The sequence below is a fragment of the Petaurus breviceps genome, unplaced genomic scaffold (genome assembly GCF_028583685.1).
Source record: "Petaurus breviceps papuanus isolate PSGF00001 unplaced genomic scaffold, PetGlider_PUasm1.0 174, whole genome shotgun sequence".
NCBI lineage: Eukaryota > Metazoa > Chordata > Mammalia > Diprotodontia > Petauridae > Petaurus > Petaurus breviceps.
In genome coordinates this window covers 19,671,306-19,694,621 of record NW_027185761.1, presented here as the reverse complement: position 1 = coordinate 19,694,621, position 23,316 = coordinate 19,671,306, and the positions used below count along the sequence as shown (strand labels likewise).

The window sequence follows — 23,316 nt, the reverse complement described above, 5'->3', positions numbered from 1 at the left end:
GACTCCTCAGAATTATAAATGGAATAGAGGATTACAAAGGAAACCGATTATATTGAAACAGTTATTGGAAGGAGGAAGGAGGGAAGGCAAGAAGGAAGGAAGGAAGAAAGAAAGGAAGGAAGGAAGGAAGGAAGGAAGGAAGGAAGGAAGGAAGGAAGGAAGGAAGGAAGGAAGGAAGGAAGGAAGGAAGGAAGAGAGGGAGAGGACAGGGAGAGAAGAGGGAGAGGGATGAGAGAAAGGGAGAGGAGGAGGAGGGGAGAGGAGAGGAGAGGAGAGGAGAGGAGAGAACACTCAAAGTCCCCAGGTTAAAAAGTCTTTAGTCCATTTCCCTCATTTTACATAAGAAGTAACTGAGGCCCAGAGTGCTTAACTGACTTCACTAGGATCACGTAGTTCTTAAATGTCTAAGATAGAATTTGAAGTTAGATCTTCTTGGCTCTCTGTCAGCAATCTTTCCATTAGACCTGAACCCAATATAGTGTGGCCTTAGGTAAGTCATTTCCCTCAGTTTCTTCAGCTATAAAGATGGAGATAATGACTTTCACTGACTACCTCAAAGAGTCATTAGGACATTTGCAAACTGCAGTTTGGTTAGATGGATAAAAACTATTTGTTTATTATTAACTGTTTGAAGTCTGCCAGAGGGCTCTTAAATGATGAGCATTCTTTTAAAAAAAATAGTAAAAATGCATTACACACAGGATGGTTTTTACTCACAGACATTAAAAAGTAGGTCTTCTTTGGCAGACGGACAAAAAGAGATGGAGGACAAGAAAACACTGAGTTCTTCCTCAAGCAGGAGGAACTTCTGCATGGGGGAGGACCCATACACCCCAAGCCTCAGGAAGAGATCAGAGCCCCAGGGGCCTCTTTTAGTCACCATAGCAACCCTAAAGACAAATCATGAGATGCAGGGATGGAAATGAAGGAATGAAGAACCAAAAAGAAAAGAAAAGAGGGTTAAGTGCATCAGGTTTTGACTTCAGTCCAAGGAATTCCACCAGGGAACCATTCCAGATTCCATTTCCTACCAGGTCTAGCCTCATGGGGCCACTCTGTTGCCCTAGGGCTAAAAGCAAGAACCAGACTTTGAAAGGTTTTCACCCATTTAGAGTCCTCAGTGATTTACAATGTGCTTAACATGCCCTGTCTCAAATGATCCTCACAAGAAACCCTAGGAGAGGGTGTGTCGGTATTAATATCCCCATTTCAAAGTTGGAGATACAGAGCCTTCAAGAAATTGTTTGCTTGCCCTAAGGACACACAATTAATAAGTGACAAAGTCGGGATTCAAGACTAGGCCCTCAAAGGCATAAGCATCAATTTTGGGGAAAATTCACGTAAGTCAAGCCAGCTCTTGACCAAGCCAAGATTCGAACCTGGAGAAGAGACAAGCAACAATGACTGGGAAAACTGCCATGTCCAACAGCTCCCACCTAGATCTGGTCACTGTTCCTAATGTGCAACCCTGGCAATAGAGAATATAGACACACACAGAAAGACCGCCAATAGGCTACCTTTTGCCATGGCACAAAATATGGACTGCGGGCAACAAGAAAAGATCAGATGCTAATAAATAATATATCTAACAAGAGAAAATCAGCGGTATAACTACAGACAGTAGGAGCCTTTAGTTGGCACCCCAGGAATCCACAGAAGACCCAGGAAGCAGCCGGCCCAACAGAAACTCACCATCAGACATGCCCCTGACATACAGTACTTCTTCTAGGAATTCCAGAGAGAAATCAGGAGACAGATTCTGATCAGCCTTAGTCTTCAGAACCTGTTTCTCTCAGGGAAGCAAGAGGGCAGGAACAGGAAGGAGGAAAATGGCCAAGATAAGGAAGGTGATTCAAAGCCAAGAGGGCACAAGGTGGAGGAGAAATCGAGGGCGGTAAACTAATCAGCAGAGCAAAGGGTCAAAGGGAACCGGATTACATAGTCAAGGTATTCACACAGATGAAGGGGAGAGCAGTCACTGATCAAAAGAAAGGAGGACAAGAAGCAGTGTTTTGAAGCTAGAGATAAGGAGGGGGGGGAGGGAGAGAGGGAGAGAGACAGAGACACACATCAGAGACAGAGAGGGATGGCAGAAAGGGAGAGAGGGGAGGGAGAGAGGGCAGGGACAGAGACAGAGACACAGAGAGACAGGGAGAGAAGACAGAGAGGGATGGGAGAAAGGGAGAGAGGTGGGAGGGAGAAGGAGAGAGACTGAAGACACAGTAGGAAAGTTGTTCAGAGTTCAGTCACTAAAGGAAAACCAGCCAAGAAGCTCTTACTGTGGGTACTGTAAGAGGATAATAAACAAATTCACAGAAATGACCTAATACTAGTTATCCAAAACCCAAGAGACGTTTTAGCTCATACTAAATTGTTCCTGGTAATCTTAGTAATAATAGCATCTCTTGGAAGGTAAGCTACTTTGGGACTCGTAAGCAAGATGGAAAATGGGCTTTTACTGCTAGAAAACCCTTAGTATTTAAAAACTCACTGAAGTATGACCTAAGGGGTTTAGCTCTCTAGTACTGAATTATGCCAGCTGTGGGTGAGGATTCTTTTCTTGCCCAAGTCTTTGTATACCCAGGACTTAGAAGAGTTGCTTGGGGGCGGCTAGGTGGTGCAGTGAATAGAGCACCGGCCCTGGAGTCAGGAGGACCTGAGTCCAAATCTGGCCTCAGACACAACACAAAAACTAGCCATGTGACCTTGGGCAAGTCACTTAACCCCAATTGCCCTCCAAAAAGAAAAAAAGAAAAAAAAAGGAGAAGAATTGCTTGACTCCTAGAAGGAGCTCAGAGAGATGTCCCTGGTTTGGGTCCTAAAACCCAATCATCAGATGATCACTATATCCTCTAGATGACTTGGTTTACAGAGATGACAGATGCTAGAAACTAGCTGGATATTAGCATGCATTTTAGCCCCAAAGGGTAAGCCAAGGCAAAGCCTCTATATCAAGGAATGAGAGTTTCTACATTCACTCCACCATTTATTTCAGTTTAAGTTCAATGGGGAAAAAAAAAACACCTAAGGTAACTATAGCCATAAAACTTTATAACTGCAATGAAGTCTTATGAGATTATCTAATCTGATCCTATAATTTTTTAACTAAATGACATGAGGTTCCCAAAAGACAAGAACTTTGCTCAAGATTACGTAGCAAGCTAATGAGAGACTATAAATCATAAGATTTAAAACTCAAAAGGACCTTCGAGATCACCCAGCTTTACTTCTTTATTTAATGGGAGGAAACAGATGTCCAGAGAGAAGTGATTTACCCAAGGTCACACAGTTAGAAAATAGCAAAGCCAAGATAAGAGCCTAAGTCTTCTTTTATTACAAATCTGGTGCTTTTTCCATGACATCACTCAACATCCTACATTTTACTTCACCCAGGTGAAGGAAAGAACCAAATTGATCAGAACCAAATAGAGGCTAATGAACTCTAGTTTGCTCTATGAAAAATTGGTATATATACTCACAGGGTTACCTCTTCCAAGAGCTAAGGATAAATCTACTAACCAATCACAACTTATGATCCCTTCTCATTTAGGATGGGAAAAGTGGTTTCTTCATGGGAAGTTTTGGCACAAATGGAAAATACTTCATTGTAGAACTAACAGTTATCTTAAAGTGACATTAATTCTCTCCTGTTGAAATCTTCTTCCTTCAAGGCCTGCCTCAGGAGCCACCTCTTCCATGAGGCCTTCCCTGATCCTCCCAACTAAAAGCACGCTCTTCCTTACATTTCCCTAACAACTGGTCTGGATTCCTGTTTTGTTTTGCCCAATCAATCACATTCCACTTTTCATTACACAAATTTCATTTTGCTTATGCACATCCTATATACTCTCCCAGTAGATAATCAACTCCTCAAGGGCAGGGACTAGGTTGTCCTTCATCTCTATATTCCCCAGTATACAACAGGCGCTTAATAAATGTTTGTTAAATTCAACTGCTAAGAAAGCCCCCCATAAGTGGCTCCCCCTCAGCGCTATCACCTAAAGAATACCCTTTTACTAGGTGTTACCAGAGAAGGCTTACAGTACGGTATCAAGAACACTAAATGTAGAATGAGAAGCGGAGTAGGATATGGATTTGAACCCTGGCTCTGCCACTTACTAGTTGCTTGACTCCGGGCATGCTGCTTAATTTTCCAAGCCTCAGTTTCCTCGTGTGTAAAACGAAGGGGTTAGACTATAACCTTTGAGGCTCTTTCTAGTTTCTCAGTCTCTTTCTCCCTCTCCTGTTTTCTCCTCATCTCTAATCCTATGGACCTTTAAAAAGACAAAAGGGTGTCATATAGGAAGGAGAAACGTGATGACTACAGGATGTGACACAGGTCCCCAAATTTTGCAACTTAGGCGCTTTTCCTGCAACATTGGGGAAGGATGCTGCGAAATCTTCAGCAGGTTCAGCTTGGAGAGTAGGAGCTCCTGGGTTTGGGAGCTCACATTGCTGTGAAGTCCTGTTCTGACAGTCAGCAGAATGAACTCACGGCTTCCTGGGAGGTCACAGAGCTAAGCAGCTTCTGTCTTCTGAAAGTTTACAACCACCCCTGAGACTTGGGAATTTTTGAAAATCTTATTTCCTTGAGTGTATCCCCCCCTTTACATACACACACACACACACACACACACACACAGACTCACACACATATATAGGTACACACATACATATACATGTATATGCATATATACTTACATACACATGTGTGCATACACACATACATGCGTACATATATGCGTGAACATATATGTATACATACACTCCTAACTACCTACCTGCTGCAAATAGCTTGCTACCCTATGGATATATCCAATCTGACCCTGTCCCTTCTTTCCAGAAGACAAGAAAATTCAGGCAGACTCAGTCCTTGGTTTACACCTTTCCTATGTATTACTTTAAAAAAAAATCTGAGATTTCACAGAAGGGGAAAGAAGCGTATCTTTCCCCCGCAACTGCAACCTTTCCACACCTTATGCTTCATTTGTCACAAACACCTTTGTCAAACACATTGCAGCTTCACTTAGATTTTTTTAAACAGGTCATACAAATATATAACAAACTTAAAGAGAATAAAGACAAATAAATAAATACTTGTTGAACTGGAATAGACTGGGATGGATTTTCTCCCCAGGGGACTCATGCTTAAATGCCTCACCTGCTAGAGTTGGGTGTATCTGTAGAGCTGATACTCACCTTAATTATCCCAAGTACCAGGTGTTTAAGTTTTTCTGGGTAGCAAATAGGACTAGAAATCATGTGTCTATTAAAAAACTAAAGGCCCTAGATCTTACAACAGGGCCACATTAATGGTACTTTCTCCCTCCCCCACTCCCCTTAAAGGACTCTATGTATTGCTTGCTTTTGTGCTCAAAACATGTTTGGAATTCCCCTTTTGAAAACAATGGCCCAGAATCTGTGCTTACAAGCGTGGATGTGTCATAGAACATTTTTTAAGGGTGTCTATTGAACTAGATGGGCCCCTCAGGTCCCTTCCAACCCTAAGATATTGTGATTCTTCAGAATGTTTGTCCTTTGATGGTGTCATTATTGTTCCAATTGTATCTCACTCTTCCACAGCCATCTTTGGGGTTTTCTTGGCAAAGATACTGGAGTGGTTTGCCATTTTATAGATGGGGAAATAGGCAAACATGGTTAGGTGAATTGTCCAGACTCACACAGCTAGTAAGTGGCTGAGGACAGATTTGAAATCTACAGGAGACATTAGAGTAAAAAGACACGTGTCCAAACACTCCGTTTGCCATTTAACCCCTAGGTATCATCAGGAAAGTCACACCTGTCTGGGCATGATCTCCTCAACTAGAAAAGAAAGGCATTGGACCAGATGTCATTTCAGGCCCCTTTCAGTCTAAAGTCAATGATCTTCTGGCCGGGTGATCTCTAAGGTCCTAACTAGATCTCATGTCTACACTCCACAATCCCTGTTTGGCCCTGGGCTCCCTTCTAATTTAGGAGAGAAAAGAAATGCCCTCAAGAAAACAACAGCTTGGTTTGTTTAGTTTCCACAAAACTACCAGCTGAAGTAAGGGCTGAGGGGATCTGTTAATACAATCTTCTTTTATCTAAAACCAGAAAGCAACAACATTCCAGTTCCACAATATTAACTTGTTTGTCACAACTGAGTTATTTTCTTCTTGCTACATATTAACCAGAGGAGTTGCTACTCTAATAATCATATAACTATAATACAAAGATTCAGGTTCTTGGGGGAAGGAGGGAGATGGAGGGGGGAGGGAAGGCACTACATACAAATGCATGGATTTGGGGAATCTAGACTGTGCCAAACACCAGTAGCCTTTTCCAATCCAACAAAAGAATTCAGGCTTAAATGCTGTGCCAAGGAGGTCCAGGGCCACAACAACATAGATATTTTCTACCCTATTGCCCAGAAAACTGCATTTCCACTGATGGGAACCTACCAAGTGTTCGTTGCAGAGAGAGACCAAAGCAGACACTAACTGTTCAAATTTGGATTAAATTGGAGGCCAGTCATTTAAAGAAAAGATAGAATTTATCACAGGTCTAAAGGATACTTTTGTTTCTTCTCACTTAAACCTGAAAATACACAATGCTGGGTGGACTCAATCTCCCAATTCAAGGAACATCTACCATAGGTTTCATAATTCTCACAGAACTTAAGAACTGAGGAGATCTTGTAGCATAGAATGTCAGAATCAAGTCAAATCAATAGCATTTATCGTTGCTGTTGAATCATTTCAGTCCTATCTGACTCTCCATGACCCTGTTTGGGGTTTTCTTTGAAAAAATACTAGAGTAGCTTACCATTTCCTTCTCTAGCTCACTTTACAGATGAGGAAACTGAGGCAAACAGGGTTAAATGACTTGCCCAGGGTCACACAGCTAGAGCAGATTTGAACTTGGTTCCTCTTGACTCCAGGGCCGAAGTTCTATCCACTGCACCACCTAGCTGCCCCAAGCATTTATAAAGCACTTACTATGTTCCCAGACACTATGCCAAGTGCTAGGGATACAAAGAATGGCCAAAGACAGTTTCTGCTCTGGTGGCACTCAACATGCACTAACTCTATATAAACAAACCATATATACAGGAAATATTGGAGGTAATTCTCAGGGGGAAGGTTATCATTGAGGAAGGTGGGACAGCAAATCAAGTATTTAAATTACTTGACAAATATATAGTAAGACTCTAACACCCATCATTCTTTATAGTTACAGCTGCCCAGAGAGTTGAAGGAAAATCAGGGTTGGATGGTCTAGGTTACCTTCAATGGTAGTCTACAGAATCCAGATTTTCTACAGAACCTGCCACTCTGCGTTGTGTAGACAAAGGTTCAAGCAAACAGCTGTCTCATTGCCTAGCACATTTTTTCATTATTTGGAAAGGGGTGGGAAATAATCATTTTGCCTTTGAACAAACAAGGAAAAACCCTGTCAAAAACTTGCAAAAAGTTAAATGAGAGCCAAAGAAAAATGGCACTTACATTTAGATGTTTCTTCAGAATGGGTATTTTTCTTTTTCTTCCTATTGCAAGAGAGGAAACAAAAAGAAGAAATAGGAGAGAAAAAAAAAGATGCTGTCAGGATAATTCTACACATGTGATGTGTGTAATCACCAGCCATGTGACCCACCCCTTTTTCTGTACAGTGTGTTCACACTAAGAAACTTACCAGGATCCTGGGAATTAGTGTCCCACAGAAACTGTGCAATGTACATCAGTCACCCTCCTGTCTTATGGGCTGCAGACTGTCCCAGAAGTTGTGCCAAGACTTGGAAAGCAGGCTAATTACAGCAAACAATATGTTCTTGCTGGGACCAAAATGAAATACTAAGGCCGCCCTTACTTTCACTATTAGATGGGAAAAGGAGTCTTTAATTGCTTTCAAATTTGTGAACTCACAGTTTCTGGACTGCATCTAACCCAGGGATGCCCCAGGACCTGGTACCTAGCCCTGAGCACCCAAAGAGTCATTCCTAAATCAATCACTAACTAGCTTTAATAAGGACTTTACTAAGTCCTAGGCACTGTGCTAAATGCTCAGAACACAAAGAAAGGGAAAAGACAGTCCATGCCCTCAAGGAGCTTATAGTCTAAAGGGGAAAGGAGGGTGCTGGGATACACAATTTTCCTTCATTCCCAATCACCTATCCTTCAGAGGTGCTCTTACCTAGGCAGACTAGGTGGTCACTTCCACAAGAGTGACTCCAAAAATGCAGGACAAAGGATCCCCCTTCCCAAAATACCCACCCCACTGACTATCATCCCAAATGTGACACACTTCCATGGGGGTAGGGAGGTCTTTTGTTTTGTTGTTGTCTTGGTCTCCCTGTCATGCCCAAGCAAGTGCTACCACCATTTCAGGCCTGCCTCCACTGATGACTGGCATGGGAGTTTTGCCCTGTTGTTTCTGACCTGGAGGATTGGCTCCTTGTCCGAGCAGTCTGGTTCCATCCCTCCCCCCCATGCCTCATATTAGGACCAGACTTAGAGTAGCCACCAGATGGACTCTAGCCCTACAGAAGCTCAAAACTACTGAATTTAAATGGCCTCCCAGTCTCAGCCACCCTAGTAGCAGCATCTACCTGTATCACAACTTACCTAACCATTTAAATGCATCTTAAAAGCTTTCTCAGTTTTTAAAGTCTCTAGGAAATATTTTGGCTAGAATTTTGAATTCATCAGCAAACTCCTAAGGCAGATGAGTAGCATCCTTTCTGCAATTTTGAGCATTGCCAAGGGCATCTAGAGGTTAAAGAGATCTGTCCAGGGTCTCAGAGATAGGATCGGAACTCCATTTTTCCTAACTCAAAAGCTAACTTTCTATCCATTACACTATATTGTTTCCAGAGAAATTGTAATTTAAATAAAGTAAATTATTATTGGATTAAATAACTAGGGCTGAAAATAACCTTACAGATATAACAATTCAATTTCTAACCCCTCCTCTGGCCCCCCATCATTTCAGAGATGAAAGAACTGAGGTGCAGACCAAGAAGCATCCTGACTAGACTCACACAGTTAGTGAACAACAGGAGCTAGGGCTAGAAGCCAGATCTCCTGACTCTCAGACCAGGACTCTTCCTAGTACATCACATCATTTTTGAAGAAATCGTGCCAATGAGCCTTTATCAACCACCACCTTGGCAAGGAAGAGAAAGAATGGAGTGCAAATTGAGAAAATTAGAGTAGGAAATGATCAAGAATAAAGAGGAATGAGAAGGGGGTGGGGGAAGAGAGTTAGGAACGGAACCTCACCAACTTCCCTAGCTTAGCTTCCGGCCTTCTTGACATCTGTCTGCTTCCTCCTCTCCAAGCCACAGAGACCAAAACATGGGCCCTTTGGGCCCAAGAGCCATGCACTTCCCCACAAGAGACTTAAAAAGGCAGTGTCCTCAGGTACTTTAGACAAGCAACAATACCCTACTGCTACCTGGGTCCTGTCATTCAGGGAACCAATGATCCCTGGCAGAAATCACCCTACAATGTCCAAATACCATTCTGGGTCACATCCCTAGAGGCCATTGACATGCTGACACTGGCTACTTGGTAAAAGCTAATAGCCCAGTCAAAACACATAGCTGGTTCAAGATACCAGAAGCTGAAAGTGGCTTTGAATCCTGTCTTATCCTACAAGCAACTCACCATGCATCTATATTTTCATAGATGATGAAATGGGAGTGTGATTGCTGTGTCGGTGGAGAAAAGTACATTGGGCTTGGACCCAGAAAGCCTGAGTCTGTATCCCAGCTTCAGTACTGACTAAATGAGTGAAAACTGGACAAGTCATTCTGCTTCTGGGAGGTTCAGTTTCCCTTTGTAAAATGAGATAAATATTAATGTTGATATTATTTACCTCAAGGTGTTTGTGAGAAAAGTGCTTTCTAAGACCTGGAGAGCTACGTAAGTATGAATTATTGTTGTGAGGCTCAAATGAAATAAAAAATAGACCACTCAGCAAACTGTAAGACATTCTTAGAGGTACAGACATGATGTGTGTCTAGACTTTTAACTCCTTGAGGATGAGAACATTCTTATTATCTAAGCTTTGTATCTATTTCTAGTCCAACATAGTACTCTGTATACAGAAGGCATTTAATAAATGTCTATCAATTTACATTTGGATTAGGAATCAAGAAACTATGTTCTAGTTAAAACAGACCCTCTAACTAGTGTTGTGACTTTGGCCATGTTACTTCCTTTCTCTGATGCAAAGTGAAGGGATTGAGCTAGAAGACAAAGTTCCCTCAAGCCTCGGAGGTCCCTGACATAATGCATAAATACAATATTTGGAATCTCTCCAGACTCCCCCATTACACTTCCAGTATGTCCAAACATTTAGTCCTTCCTCCTGGCTTTGAAAAGAATGACATGTGTAAAAAGGCAGGCCACCAGAAGTAACTACAACTGTTTTAACGTAGGTCCTGGGTATGAGAATACTATCATGGGACTTCTAGGGCATTTTTTCCTCCAAATGACTCTCAAATTGGGTCAGGCACATCACTGTGATTTTCTGCCACACTTCTGCAGTTGATCTAAATTATGCACGTTCTGGGTTAACTCAACTATCTTCTGTTCTTTACTCTCAGTTATGGCTCATGGCTGATTCTCTGATTGTGGATAAACTTGAGGATTCTGTCCTGGATCCCCTTCTCTCCTCCATCTAAATTTACTTTCATTGATCTCATCAGCTCTCATAGATTAAAACTGTCCTCTCAAAGCAGTTGATCCCCTTTCTTGAGTTCTCATCATGAAACACCAAGTCCTTACTGGATACCCCTTATGGCATCTCCAACACAACATGGTCAAAATTAAATGCATTAAGCTTTCCCCCCTTGGGTTCATGCACTTTCTGAAATTCCCTTTTTCTGTCAAGGCCACATCACCATCCTTCCAATCATGCCCTTCAAAAACTTTGAGCCATCCACAACTCGTCTCTCCCTCATCTTTCCCCATCTAAAAAGTGGGCAAGTTTTCTCTTCACTCATATGACCACCACCCTAGTTCAGACCTTCATCAATGCTCACATGGCCTCCAGCAATAACCTAATTGGTCCAGTTTCTCTCTCTTCTTAAATCCACATAGCTCCAAGATTGATGCCCCCCCCCCCCAAAAAAAAACCTGTAGTAGCTCCAAAATTGCCACCAGGATAAAATACAAACTCCTTTCTGACATTTAAAGCACTTCACTTTCATAAGCACCAACTAATCTTTCCAGAGGGACCACCCTACCCCACCCCACCCCACCCCTCCTATGTCTAGGATGCTCTGGCCTCTTGCCCTTTCAGAATTCCTAGCTCCCTGCAATGCTAGCTGCCCCCTGAAGGTCTTTCAAATCCTCTAAATTATTCATGTTTTTCCCACCCCACCCCACCCCACCCCAAATAACCTGGAGGCAGGAAGTCTCAAGTTCAAATTCCATCTTAGACACTTACTAGCTAGCTGTGTGACCCTGGGCAAGTTGCTTACCAGCAGTTTGCCTCAGTTTCCTCATCTGCAAAATAAGGATAATAATCACCTACCTCCCAGGGTGGATGTGCAGATCAAATGAGGAAACATTTAAAAGAGCTTAAAGCATTATATAAATGCCAGCTATTAGCATTATCTGCATATATGTTATATCACCAATAGAAGTCAGAGACTTTGTCTTTCTACCCACAGAGCCATGCATAGGGTCTTACACACAGGAAGCATTTAATCCATGTTGGCTGATCAAACCAAACAGAACTGAAGTGAATCAGAAGTTGGCTCCCTGTGGATAGCAGCTCCCCCAGGAATATGAGGACAAACACCATCCCCACACACCCCAGACCTCGAACCCAGAATTACCCTGTGCTTGTGGCCAGCCAGAGGTCAACTCCAACATCTCCCTGACTTTGATTTACATCTGATTTGGCCTCCTTCAAAAATCTTTTTAAGACTTCCAGCTGTACTGTGGAAATTTCTCAATGGGAAGATGCTTTCCAACTCCCTGTCCTCTCTCCAGCAGGACGTGCAGACAGCCAAGACAAAGACAAAGGGGTAGGAGTAGAGAGTTACAGGTCATAAATGTAAATAAATTCTGCCTCTGTTGATGCTCTCATTCAGTGAGAGTGTGGGGAGGAGGCTTGGGGGGACAATGAACTACTCTCCCCCCAAAAAACATAATAAATCACAGTTGGCCTTCAATCCAAAACTAAAAACCTGTAGGTATAAAAAATAAAAAAAAATTATATAAAATACTCATTACTCAGCAATACTGCCACACTGGGGGGGATGGGGGTCTAACTGATGGAACAAAGGATAAACAGGGACTGGTAGTGATATAACTGGACATAGGATCATCACTGGGGAGCTGCAAGGGGTCTCAGCTGCCATGTAATCCAATTCCCCTCATTTGACAGACAGAGAAACTGAGGCCCACAAAGATGAAGTGACTTGCCAGAAACCACACATGTAGTAAACATTGGAGGGGAATTTAAGCCCAGATCTTTGACTCTGAAGGCTCAGTGTCCTACCACTGTAAGACAAGCAGATGTGTATGTTGTCTGGACTCCTTCTCTCTTCCTCCCCATATTTGCACTTCAGAAACAATTTGGTGAGGGAGGCAGGGCTAAACTCCAGTCAGGTCACAAGATTTAGAGCTAAAAGAGAACCATGAGATCATTGGGTATAATCCCCACCATCTTTCCATTTTTCAGATGAAGAAAACGAAGTCCCCAAAAGGGTCAGTGACTCATCCAGAATCACAGTAGTCAACACTAGAGCCAAATTTGAACCCAGGTCTCAACTTCAAATCCAGTCCTCTTTATACTACCCCACCATGCTCCCTATACCTCAATGCTTCTCTCAAGAGGACACATTAAAACAAAAAAACCCATGTTTTCTATTTTGTGCCAGTTACCAAGGCAACCCTCTAAAAGGCATCCACTTTAATCTCTGATGCTTATTTCCATATTCAAGCATTTGGTTCAATCAAACTGATGCCACAATTTTACTCATATATTTTGTAAGTTCAAAGAAACAAATTACTTTCTGTGCAGAACAATGAACCTGGTCCTGAACTCCCTGGGTTCTGAACTTCAAAGTATGAGTGGGAGCAGCCTGGTACAGCTTCAAAGGCTGCCAACCTTTCTAATACTCGGATGCTCATGCCCTGCTCATCTTTCTGCATTTTCAGAGAAGCTAGCCGTGCATACAGAATGACTTCTCTTAGATCTGATGTGTTTAAAGTATTTCCCGAACCTTGGACTGGCCTTTATGGAGTATAACCTTTATCTGCTCCCCCTAAAATACCTGTAGGTCAGTGTTAAAAACAAATCAGCAATCTTTGATCTTAAATTGTGGTCTATTCCTAAGATCTTAGGGATATTGAAACCTGGTTTTCTTTTAAAGAACAAATTGTAGATTTATGAATTTTTCTATGGTATTATTTTATCTCCTACATAGAAAATATTGCTTGAGGAAAACTTCTCTGATCCTCCCACAGCTTCCCTGGCCATCCTCTACCCTACCCCAAACCCAAATGGTCTCTTATAATACCTCAGCAGGACTAAGGAAACAGGATAGTATATTGGAAAGAGTATGGAGAAATAAGTCATGAAAAAAGGTCCAATTACTGTCTCAGCCTTGAATATATTGATATGCAAGCCTCCCTGAGAAAGACACTTCCCTTCCTAGGTCTTCAATTTCCCCATTTGTAAAATGAAGTGACCTTCTAGGTTTATCTATGAAATGACCACTATTAATTCTATGAAAAGTCCATATTCTCTTCTGTACTTGTTTCTTACGAATGTCTCATTTCTTCTCCTACATTTACATTGTAAAAAAGTCCTTGAAGGTAGGGCACATTGTGTCTGCACCCCCACAAGGCCTTGTATATAATTAGTGCTTAATTTTTTGTTTTATTTTTTTTTTTAAGAGGAAACTAGTTCCTGGGAGTGACTGCCCTCTCTTGTCAAACATTGCTTATGTCAAACCTTTGTGTAACCTATAATACACTAATTTTCCCTTCAAAGAAGTCATGTTTAAGGTCAAAGTAGCCTCATTGGACTTAATGATAAGGAACCTTGGAGACTACTTACATTTTAGGAAACTGGGATATAAGAATAGACATTTTGAAGATTAGTTACATTTTATGGATGAAAAAACTGAAGCTCGTGTAGAATCTCAGGCTTGACATCAAACTGATAGTGGGTGGTAAAATTAGGATTCAAATCTAGGTCTTCAGATTCCAAAGGCAATCCCCTTACCCCTGTACTGCAATGCCTTTAATCAAGTCAATACATGGTCAAATGGCATTTATACTGGAAGAGCCTACAAAAACCCATTCTATACCTAATCTTACTTATACCAGAGATGTAGCACAGGTATTATTATCTCTATTTTATAGATGAAAATACAGAGGCATAGCTTGAGCCCAAGTCTTTCTGACCTGGAATCCTGCACTCTGACCACTACAAGATGCTCCAAGACACTCTGCAGATGGTACAGGCACTCAGACCAGTCATGTCCTAACCTCTATTGGTCAATTTCATAGAATGCTGAAATATCACCTGGTCCAGGGGTGGGGAACCTGTGGTCTTCTAGGTCCTTGGGTGCAGCCCTTTGACTGAGTCCAAGTTTTACAGAACAAAGCATTTTACTAAAGGGATTTGTTCTGTGAAATCTGGATTCAAAGGGCTGCACTTGAGGACCTAGAGAGTCACATGAGACCTTGAGGCCAAAATTCCCCACCCCTGACCTGGTCAAAAGTAGCCTTCACTGGTCAGTTTCATAGAATGCTGAAATATCACCTGGTCAAAAGTATTCTCCACTGATCATTTTCATTTTCATAGAATGCTGAAATATCACCTGGTCAATAGTTGCCTTAGGTCTGATCTGGGATAGAAGAAAACTTAGAACAAGAGATGTCTCCTGTCAAGAATTGGCAGGATGGGAAGAGAATTACTGCAGTTATTAGGTGGGGAATTTAAAGATTAAGACTACTGTCCCATGGCAGGCTCCCCCTTAGAGAATTCTATCATCTATGGATTTATTTTTCTTGCAACTTGACTCAAGCTGGGACCACAGGTTATGAGAGATTTAAAAGGAGTCCTGTAAGAAACCAGTAAGATTTCTGTCGTGATTGGGGTCTATCATTACCAAGACAGGGTCACTCTGATAGAAGTCCCAACCCGAAGCAGTCATGTGGGTCCTTTTTACAAGATAGGGAAGGCAAACTTCTCAGCATTGTCCCTGGCACTTTCATAAAGTCTCTCTTTCTTCCAAGTGGCACTGAACCTTGAACTCCTATGAAGTCCCCAGAAGAGGCCTCATTTTTCATTTCAAACATTGACCAGGGTTCAAGAGGCAAAAATCTTAAGATCTTATATTCATTTTTAAGCTCCTCCAGTCTTTTGTTTGTTTTAGATGAGACCAGAAGGCAGGTTACATGTGTCCTGAATTTGGGGAAGTGAGAAAAGAACCTGCTGTTTATTTATGTATTTATTTATTTTTAATAATAGCTCCCACACATATCTGACTAGTTAGTTCCCTAAAGAAGTCACTGTCAAATCTAAAAAGACCAATAAATCATATACCCTTTTCCAAGCTACAAAGATCTCTCAAAGGTCAGCCAGCCCAACCCTCTCATTTTTTCAGGTAAAAAGAGGGGTAATGATTTGCTCCAAGTCATCGGTTACTGATAAAGCTGGGATTAGAATTCAGGTCTACAGATTACTAATGTAAACTATCATTCTCCCATTTTTTCAAGGCCTATTCTCATTCATGATTATTTACAAAAGGGTTCCACTACAATATTGTCAGTGATTTTGGGTGGGAAGAGGAACCTCATGAACAACAGAATACCAATTCTTGGCAAAGAAACTGGAGTGGTTATGCATTTCCTTCTCCAGTGAACTAAGGCAGAGGTTAAGTGACTTACCCAAGGTCACACAACTAGTAAGTATCTGAAGTTAGGTTTGAACCCAGATCTTCCTGACCCCATGCCCACCATTTATCTACTGTGCCACCTAGCTTCCCCTCAGTAGAGGTACTATCAAGTCCTTATACTAATGGAGGTCAGCAACTTCTTGGTCACTTAGTGGTCCTGGAGAGCTTCCTAGGGCACTGTGCTCAAGATCACACAAGCCAATCAGCATCAGAAGCAGGATTTTACTTCAAGTCTTCCTGTCCTCAAGGCTAGCTCTCATTAGACTACAGCACCTCTTATGTTATAATTAAAAATGGATATGAATGTTACCAATTTAAAATAGTCTATACCCACAATGATGGGCTGAGTCAAAGAAGTATCAAGGTACTCTCTAGATCAAACTTCTCCCCACATATAGCTCTGCTTTGCTCAGGAGTCAGGTCTCCTGGATTCTAGTCTCTGCCCCTGCTCAACATAACCTTGGGGTGATGCAGTGGTTTGAACAATCGAACATTTACAGGTCAATCCTGATCAACAATCGGATTATGAGAGGCCAATCCGATTTGGTCATCTCAGCTGGGTTATTTTAGTCATTCAGACTAGGGCCTCCTAAGCTTGGTCATTCTGCAGCACACCTGTAAATCCTTGAACCTGTCAGGGAGAAGATGGAAAGAGTGAGAGTGAGGAAAACAGTTGTTAGGAGCACTGTGCCTCAGAGTATTGGGATCAAATATTAATAGAATCCCTCCAGGTCACTTATTGACTTAGAGAACCATAAATTAACACTATCTACATTCTATTGTATTTTGTATTTATTTTGTTATTAAACATTTCCCAATGACATTTTAATCTGCTTCAACTCTGGTTGTGAGTTTGATGCCTTTGCTTCTGACCACAGGAGCTCAAAGAGATCTTGGAGTCAAATTTGGCAAAGATACTGGAGTGGTTCTCCATTTCTAACCCCTTATCTTACAGGTAGAGACCAAGGTGAAGAGAATTAAGTGACTTGCACAAGGTGAAACAGTTAGGAAGTAGCAGGGTCAATACTGAACCCGGCACATCTACCCTCAGAAAGAGGGATCTTTACAAAGCTTCATGATGGATACTCCATGAATCCTTGTTGACCGAAAGAACTGGTCAAATTGGCAGTTGATGTTCTGTGCCACTTCTTCTCACATACAAAATAAGGACCCAAAATAAAGTCAAAGTTGGTGCCAAAATCATTTTATCTTCCCACGGGCAAATGAATGTAAGCTCATTGAGGGCAAGGCAAGGATCCTCTTTTTTATCTTTGTATTTTCCCTGGTTCCAAGCATAACACCTTGCACACGGTAGGCATTTAATAAATGTTTATTGAATTTAATTACTATTTTTTGATCTGAAGCAAGTTGTTGATGAGTTGTTTCAGTCATGTCTGACTTTCCATGAACCCATTTGGGGTTTCTTGGCAAGGGTACTGGAGTGGTTTGGCATTTCCTTCTCTAGATCATTTTACAGATGAAGAAACTGAGGCAAACAGGATGAAGTGATTTGCCCAGGGTCACACAGCTAGTAAGCATCTGAGGATGGATTTGAACTCAGGAAGATGAGTCTTCCTGATTCCAAGCCGGTGCTCTCTCCACTGTGCCAAGTTACTGTACTTTATTTATTACATTATATTTTGTATGTACATAAATACACACACACACAATATTGTAGTTTATTTCCCAATTTCCTCCTCTATAAAATGAAGGGTTGGACTCAATGGCTTCTAAGAATCCCTCCAATTCCAGCTCTGTGACCCTGTCAATTAAACTACAGTGAGATGACCTTCCTTCGGTCTAGCTAGGTCCTAATTAGGGTAAATGATGAATCTTATGAAGTGGTCACATTATTCAGATTCACCTTGCATATTGCCATTGGACTAGAAACACATAATCTTTTGGGCGGCAAGGTGGCACATCGAGTAAGAGTGCCAGCGTCGGGAGACCTGGGATCGGTTCTGGCCTCAGATACTTGGCAGCCACACAAAAATAACTCAAGGCCGTGTAACCTTGAGCAAGTTACTTAACCCCAATTGCTTAAAAAAAAAAAACACCACATAATCCTAACTTCACATAATGAAAATTCAAACACGTGAACCCAGCACTAGATTCATAATTTGTACTAACAAGGGCCTGACTGTCCTTTAAAGATCTTTTCTTATTGGGAAAGGGGAGGAAGGAGAGAGAAGGAGGCATACAATGTAACTCTTCTGTGGCAAGGCTGAACCTGGGCTAACAGATACCAGAGTCCATTACCAAGTCTATATTCCAAGGCTTTGTAGCTTGCTAAATCCTGTTAGAGCTTGAGTTCCATAGGCATAGCTTTTGACAGCTCATTGTCACTTCTATCCAATAAAGAGCCATTGGGGGAAGTCCTCAATGGAAATCCTGTAGTGATCAATCCATTGATCACTGATAGAAGAAAAAAAATGATGGACCCCCCCCAAAAAAAAAATCAAGGCTTCTAAATTGTCAATGGGAGATGCTGGATTTAATCAAGAATAGCTATTTATTCTAATTCTTTGAAAACTTGGAAGCTACATAATTGATGCAGGAAGTCTTTAGGCTCAAATGCATTCCTCACCATCAGAAAATTCATACTGGAGAAAAGCCTAATAAATGTAATGGATGTCAGAAGGCTCTCTCTTGCTTCTAAGATAGAATACATGCTCCTTAACTTAGTTGGCATTTAAAGTCTTTCCTCTTGTGCCTTACTCCTCTACACGACCTGTCCATTTCAGCCAAACCAATAGATATGCTCTTTTCTGAACTTGTCATTCTATTTCCTGCTCCCATGCCTTTGCATATATAGGCCAAACCATTTTGCAATCCTGGAATGCCCTACCAGCTCACCACTAAGAATTCTGTTTCCTTTGAGGTTTACCTTACAAGTCACCTATGGAAACCCTTTCCTGATCCTCCCCCTTTCCCCCCACCCTAGCCCCAGCTCCATAATTTCCTTGTGTTTCTCTTATACCATATATTGATGTTGTGTCCCTACAGTAGAACGTGGATGCTCCTAGAGGGCAAAGACCCTTAAACATCATCATCATCATCTCCCCAGTGCCTCCTACAAGAGAGATATTTAATTAATGATTGTTGAAGGCAGGTGAAGACTATAACTTCTATTAACCAGAATGCTGGATGAGCCAAAACACTCATTCCCTGAGCATGCCAGGGAATTGAAATGTGACTGGTGTTTCTTAAGAAATTGACAAGTATGTGGGGTTTTCTTAAACTAAACAGTAGCACTAAGTAGAGACAGAAGCATTGAATGTTATAGCTAGCAGAGACCTTTGGGATCTTCTAATCCAGCCTCCCTCATTTGGAGGAAATGAGATTTAAGAGAGGGGAAGTGACTAGCCTGAAGTCACCAAGGGGGGGGGGGGGGGGGGGGGGAGGGAGAGTGTCAGCCCCAATGCCAACTTATTCCCAGGGCTCTATCCTTTCCTTCTCCCCAACCAAGGTACAGACATATACCAGTCTGGTACAGAGCAGCAATCAATCTTCCAAAGAGTAGCCACAGACATGGAGAAAATAAAGGTCCTACTTCCGGGTGGCCATAATTCACCTTGTAACTCCTGGCTAAAATCAAAGGGAACTAGGGAAGTTAATTAACTCTGCAACTCTTAAAATGCATGTTTGGAGCCTGCCCCTGGGTAGAAAAGACTTCAGGGGAGGTCTAGTATAGGCTCATTATCATACTGAGTGCCTACTACAAAGGACAAAGGGAAGGCAATGCCAACTCCCACTAAAGGCATGTGCCAGCCAGGCCATTTTTCTCATTAATCTGGAAATCCACACCTGGAACCCTCCCTGAGTCCTGAACAGAACAGATACAAATAAAGGTTTTTGCTAAAAAGAGTTGACAAACATCGCTGAGTCAGCTGTTGCCGGAAAGAGCTGTTTTCACTGATGACTGTCTTCTGAGGGAAGTGACTTGAGCTTTGCCAGTGTTGGCAATTTCAGAAGGCAAAGGGAGCACCCCAGAAAGCCTCCATTGACTCAGTCATGAGATACTTTCTGCTTGTTTGGGACTCTTTTTTTCCTCTAGGGATGGATTCACCTGAGGACCCCCCCCCCCAAGTGTGACATCACTTTTTAAACGGCAGTTAAGAAGCAGTACAATTTGTGGAAGAAGTAATAGGGCCCTCCAGAGGCCTCTCAACCTTTGACCCCTTCTTTTACACGAGGTTTGGGCCAACTGAAATTGACGAGTCACCTGGAGCAGAAAAGAATGGAGCCTGAGAGTATCTGGTCATGACTGTCAATGAAGGAACTCTATCTGGAAAATAGGAAAATCCAGGAAGGAACTCTTAATAAAACTGGTGTCTTAAGTTGTAGCTTTCCACTCACTACCTGTCTGACCTTGGCCAAGAGACTCTTTCCCTACTTCCCTATAAGAGCCTATAAGAGGCTTAATTTCCTAAGCTGTTAAAAAAAGGGGGGGGGAGGTTAGGGGGCAAGGGAGTTGGGAGAAGACAACTCAGTACCATGGAAAGATCAGCCCTAATATTGGAGGGCAGGACATTGGTTCAAATCCTACTTCTAGACATTAATTTCCTGTGTAACTAGCAAATCATTACTTTCCACCTGCCAAAGTGTCCTCATCTGCAAAATGACTGGGTTGGAGTACATAGACTCTGAAGTCCTCTGGATTCTAGTTCATAAGATTTTATGACTAGTTTTCTGAGGCTCCTATCAGCTCTGATATTCTATACTCCTAACAATGTTGCCTATTTTGCATTTATGTGATTTTTTTTAATTCCTAAAAGGAAACCCCAATTCAGCTATTACATGCTGACTGCCAGAGTTAGCTAGCACAGTTCCACTAAAAGAGTACTGAAAATGATGTCAGAAGGTCTGGACTGGAATTTGGGCTCTTCCATTTAATAGCTGGGTGACCATGGACAAATCAATTTCATTCTCTGAGCTCATCAATAAAAATTAGACTAATTAATACCACAGCTAGATGGCAAAGTGCAGAGAGTGCCAGACCTGGAGTCAGGAAGACTCATCTTCACAAGTACAAATCTGGCCTCAGACACTTCCTAGCTGTGTAACCCTGTTTGCCTCTGTTTCCTCATCTATAAAATGAGCTGGAGAAGGAAACAGCAAATCACTTCAGTATCTTTGCCAAGAAAACCCTAAGAGTCAGATAAGACTGAATAACAACTGTCTCCCAAATACAGGTCAATGTGGCTATATGATGTGGTACTAGGAAGTACTGACCTGATAGTAGGGAAATCTGACTGCCAATAATAAATTACGTGACTTTGGGGAAAGTATTTCCCTTTCTAGGTCTCAGTTTCTCTATCTGTAAATTAAGAGCACTGAAGCAGATGACTTTTACTACTCTAATCTCCCATAAAATAGAACTACTGCTACCAGGTTCCCCCACCCAAATCTACAGACTCTACCCTATTACTCCTTAGAATGTGTTGAGAAAATGCATAGATTTTGAAGCCCGAGGTCATAAATTTGAATCCAGGTGGTTTGAGTAACTTAGACTTTCTGGGCCAGTTTCCTAATATGAGGAGATTGGACTTAATGACTCCTGGTTTCTTCCAGCTGCAGATCTTTGATCTTCTGGACATGGGTAGGTTCCTTTACACTCTGCCTCTAAGACCTCACTCTTTCAGTTTCCTCATTTGGAAAACTAAGGGATTGGATGGTCCCTTCCACTTCCCCAAAGCAAAAAAATTCTAATATTTAATAAAATTGCATTTCAGAAAGTCCCTTGCTGTTCTCTTCAAAATATTAATAGCACTTTTCCTTTCTAGAACTCCTCCTCCTCCTAGATGATCTTAAAACCAGAGATTTTTGCCTCTATGGATAAACTTCTGGGAGCATGAGAGAGTGGCAATGGCCAGCCTCCCCATAACCTTGGCTTTTCTTTGTATTAGCTATCCTATAGTGAGATTCAATTTCCAGTTACTGTCTGCAGCTATAACCAGAGAAAGTACCAACCCCCAGCCCTTTCCAGGGTCCTGCTGTTCTTCCCAGATCTGTCTAATTCACTCTTCTGTCTCAAAAGACTCTAATAAAATTCCTTTATTCCCACCATCACCCACCAACCTCCTCCCTCACTTCTCTTAATGCCAAAGGAAGGCACTGGTTGCTAGGAGCTAGCCATGTTCCTCTCACAAAAATAAACTCCTCCTCCCCTGAGTTTCTCTAAAAGATCACCTTCCTAGTCACCATCCTTTGGGAGAATCCTTCTCCCAGAGTTTAATTTGCACACACACATTGCCAAAAGTTGTCCAGCTTAATGAATTCCAAATCTAGAAATACAAATCTGACAAGAGATCGAAACCCCAGTGAATGCCTGGAAATCTTGACATCGATGGTGTCTTGGGAGGTTTAATAAGCTGATGGGCATGGGGGCACACTCACACTTACACAAACCCTTAACTAGCAGAACTCTCAACTAGAGTGGACAGATGGGCACAGGGCCTGCAGGCTGGCATCATTGGTTTTTTTTTTTTCTGATCCTTTTCCCATGATGCTTGTGAAGCATTTGGAGATGTCCACCTTGCCAAAGGGACTCTACTGGTACTACCAAAATAGCGCTTAAACCCCGGTGTCACCTCCCTCCTCCCCCCCCCCCTCCTCCTCTTCTGACCATTTCATTAATGCCTTCCTCCGGGGCAACTGAGATAAAAGGCCAATCGAGGCCCTCCACTCTCTTTTTCTGACAACTGAAATCTCTCCTATGTCCGGATGCGTTTGTCCAAGCCCTTTTTCTACATTTAAGGACTGAAGTGTGACCTCCTTAATTCTGTCACCCAGGCTGTTATTTGGGAAAAGGCTTACACACGGACTACAATTTCACCTTGAGAAACAGAGGTGGGGAGGAGGAGGAGGGAGGAGAAAGAAGGAGGGAAGAAAGAGGAAAGGGGTGTCGTCTCCAAGGAGCGACAGCCTCTTTTTACCTTCCCCAAAAGAGGAAACGATTATAGGTGAGTGGGGAGAGGCAGAGAGGGAGAGAGAGAGAGAGAGGGAAGAGCTCTGATCTGTGTAATTCATCTGCTAGACACAGAAAGACGACTCCTTCCCACCTCCCTCTCCCGGCACTAGAACCAGCTCTCTGTCCGATCCCCAGGGTCACAGACCTTGGTTCTGGTCATCATCCTCAACATGTATGCCTGCACCCATGTGTCGGTGTCAGGGGGTGGGAAGAGGGAGGTGAGGGCTCTAAGCGAGGCTCGCCCGAAAGAAGAACCAGTGCTTCCGAGGCTCCGGACTCGACGCTCAGAGATGCTTCCCTCCAGCACCACCTATCTCCCCCTCCCCGCTAGCAGAGATGCAGGCGGGCAGTGTCTCCACTAAAGACCCCCGTAAGAACACTGCAGGTTTCCTAGCCAAAAAGGAGCGAACCGTAGAGCCGTATTGGGGGG

General features: G+C 42.4%; 1 protein-coding gene across 2 annotated transcripts in view; it reads right to left on the bottom strand.

Annotated features, from left to right (window-relative positions):
* SLC6A6 (solute carrier family 6 member 6) overlaps nt 1-23,316 on the bottom strand; it is a 138,985-nt gene that overhangs the window by 114,683 nt on the left and 986 nt on the right. For both annotated transcript variants that reach the window (XM_069083861.1, XM_069083862.1), the window contains exon 2: nt 7,488-7,528. The gene's annotated coding sequence lies outside the window, so the exon portion shown is untranslated. The remainder of the gene's footprint in view (nt 1-7,487; nt 7,529-23,316) is intronic.